The sequence below is a fragment of the Myotis davidii genome, unplaced genomic scaffold, assembly GCF_000327345.1.
Source record: "Myotis davidii unplaced genomic scaffold, ASM32734v1 scaffold777, whole genome shotgun sequence".
Classification (NCBI taxonomy): domain Eukaryota; kingdom Metazoa; phylum Chordata; class Mammalia; order Chiroptera; family Vespertilionidae; genus Myotis; species Myotis davidii.
The window spans coordinates 936,292-939,641 of NW_006289093.1; the positions used below are offsets into that span (position 1 = coordinate 936,292).

Below are 3,350 nucleotides of genomic sequence, written 5' to 3' on the forward strand. Positions count from 1 at the left end.
CGCCACCCCGCCACCGGGGGGGGCAGAGCCCAGGTCGCCGGGTCCCCGCCGCCGGCCTCTCCGCGCTAGGTGAGCGCCCCGCTCCCCCGTTGGTGCGCGGCGACCATTTCCCCGCAAGTCTGCAAGGTGGGAGCGCTTCGGAGGACCAGCCCGATGCGCGGGCCTTATATGGCCCTGCTTGCTGGCCAGGCCTAGGGACCCTACCCTATATATTGGGACAGTCTCTTAGATTTAAAAATTAAAACCTAGCAAGGCGAGGAGAACCGGCGCCGTCCTCCCCCACGCCGCCTAACTGAGAGCGGGCTGCCTTGGACGTAGGATGTGCACGGCAGAGCCCACGGAGAGTTTGGCCGCGGCGGCTCCGGTACGCGCACAGGTGCTGGGGGTCTGTGGGCTTTTCTGAGCCGGATCGTGTAGCGGTCAGGACGCCGGGCGGAGGAGAGGTGCGGGAGAGCGGCGGCACCGCGGACCCCGCTGCCGGAGGAGGAAACCGTGAGTAACTCCATCAAATAGGGCAGGTGGGGGAGCGGAGCCTCCGCCCCTCCCCCAGCGGATCGCCCGCTCTGGTGGTCAGAGAGAGCAGGGAGGAAGAGGCTTGGGCTGCTGAATCGTTTTCCGTTTCTAAACAGACCCATTGTGTCTTTCGCCTGGTTGATGAGAGAACTGATGGGCAGAAGGCTCCGCGCTCTCCAGAAAATGAATGATGCAGCATTTTAATGATGTTCCGGGGGAGATAGTTTTGCTTCCATATTGGAATAGTTAATTGTGCATGTGTGGCAACGAGTGGGCTCGGGGACCAGGCAAAGGGGAGGGAGAGGGAGGAAACGGGTCCACCGGGGAGAAAGGGCTTCTTGTCCTCCCCGTGGACAAATGATGCCGGGCGCTCCCAGCAGGAAGCGGACAAACCCAGAGATCCATCCCCCCTCCCTTCATCCCAACTTTTGGAGCTCTTCCTGCCGCCCAGACACACTATACTGAGATCAAGGAAAGGACATGGGTGACATGTCCTTTAGGACGGGGCCCTAATCAAGAATCCGGGGGGCTGTATGTAGTTCAGGATAGAATGATGGCAGAGAGGGCCCTTCACCATCCCGGGGATGCTAACGGAGGTCTCCAGGTTACCCATGGATTCTATAGCATCTTGGGTTGCCTTAAAATCCGTGAGACAGTTACCGCCTCTGCACGTTGGGTACAAAAGGTGGTGTGTGTGTGTGTGTGTGTGTGTGTGTGTGTGTGTGTGTGCGCGCGCGCGCGCGTGGGAGGGGGAGGTTGGCAGCTGGTGATGGAGATGGGATCGCTCTGGTTCTGAGCTCGGGCTGTCGGGGTTGGCCTGAGAGCTCTCTGAGAAATAGGGTGGGTCTGGAAGATTAAGGACGTGGTAGAGTACAGAACCCTACCCACCTGCTTACTTGGTTTCTGATGGCTGCTTCCAATCTTAGCTACTGTGGAGCAAAGGGCACTTGCATTTTTGAATGCAAAATATCAGGCACATGTACTATGACTGACATTAAAGGGACATGTTGTTGACTTGGGGGATTTACTGGTGTGTGTGTGTGTATATATATATATATATATATATATATTAGGATGTAAGACATTGACACATACACTGTTTTTCTTTAAAATTTGGTTTTGTAAAAAGAACTTTAAGGGAAAGGCACCTCTACTGCCTAACTTTGAGCCCTTGGGCAATTGAGGTTCAATCGTTCAGTTGAGGATTTTAGCCACCAGAGTCCCTCCCTTCCCCATGAGTTGGTGACAGGATTGGTGTGTGTGTGGTGGGGGCGGAGGGGGGGGAGTAGGAGGTGTGCGTCCATGATGGATGCACAGTTTCCACTAGCTAAGAGGACTTGCTTGCCGCACACTTGCCCCTCCCCAGTTTCTCCACTAAGAGGCATTTTGTTCCCCAGCAGAGAGGACTGGTGAACCGTCAGTTGAGGTTTAAAAGATTCCTCATACCGGGTTCCTGTGAACTGTAATCTGGCAGCCCCTCAATACTGCGACGTCTCCCCTCCATCTCCCCCACCTCATGACTCTCTACCATCCACTTTCCCAAAATAGTTGGACCAAATATGTATACTGCTCCCCTCCGCCCCCCAATCCCCCGAGGTCTTTCCCAGGGGAAGCAAGTGAAATGTGTCACTGTTACCCAAGTGTTCTGCGCCTCCTTCCAGAACATGGGTTTCTCTCTGTTTGTAAAAAGGTAGAAGAAAACACGTGGCTGTTGAATCCAGGGGCAATCAGAGGTTCTGAGCTGCAGCACAATAGAAGGATTCCTGGTGCAAAGAGATCGAAGCAAAATGCAGGACAAACTCTGTCCAAGTCGCTCGCATGCCTGAGCTCTTATATTCGGGACACTCAAGCAGAATTAGCTCGATTCAGCTCTTCTGTTTCGGAGACCTGGATTTTCCTTTATCCCTGTCTTTGCAGAGAAGTGTCTGTGCTGTGGAAAGGATAATTCTGAAAGACAGTCATAGTTTTGAACCTGTCTCCACCGGAGAAAGGAGCTTTGGGAACGGGAGGGGTAAACCGCTCAGGCGATAGTTTCCTTGAGAGTTAAGAAAAGAAAAAGGGGGAAAAAAATGCCGAGAGCTCTCCCCCCTAGCATCTCCACCTTTCCCACCAAAGGAATGTTTCCTGGTAGGTTGGTCCTTCTTCCTTCTGTTTCTTATTTTGACAATTTATCTTGATCCCTCCACTTCTTTTCTCTCTGCTTAAACACACACACACACACACACACACACACACAAACACACACACACACACACTTTAGTCTGGGCTTCCTAGTGCTCACGCCTGACCCCATGCTAAGCGCATCCCCCGTCTTGGAGCTCACTTTCGTGACGTGGAAAGCCCGTTCCAGGGTTACAGCACATATTGAAGGGGGTGGGGGAGCCAAAGAGAGAGAAGTGTGAGGTTAGCACTGTGACTGAGCCTGCCTTCCCCCTGCCTTCCTCCCAGGGCCCGATTCAGTGATGAGCTGCTGGTACCCAGAGAAAGCAGCCTCTGCAGCGGCGGCAGCAGCAACAGCGGAGCTGGAAGCCTGCAGCAGCCCCTTCTCCTCCCTCCTCCCCTGAGTGTGCCAAGTGGCAGTTCTGCATCCAAAAGGAGCCCATTGAAAGGCCCATTGCATTCCCAGCACGTCTCCAGCTGGCTGCCTTTGCTTTTTTTTTTTTTTATCTTAGTCTATCCCCCACCCCATCTATACCCCTTTGCTTCAGCTTCAGCAAAAGGAAGGGAGGGAGAGGGAGAGAGAGAATCCTTAAACTCAAGCCTTTCTTCCCCTACCCCCAATGTCTCTCTCTCTCTCTCTCCCTCTCTCTCTCCCTCTCCCTCTCCCTCTCCCTCTC

At 53.9% G+C, this 3,350-nt stretch overlaps 1 protein-coding gene across 1 annotated transcript in view; it reads left to right on the top strand.

Annotated features, from left to right (window-relative positions):
• Positions 1-3,350, top strand: part of SLITRK3 (SLIT and NTRK like family member 3) — an 8,859-nt gene that overhangs the window by 859 nt on the left and 4,650 nt on the right. The gene's annotated exons all lie outside the window — the stretch shown is intronic.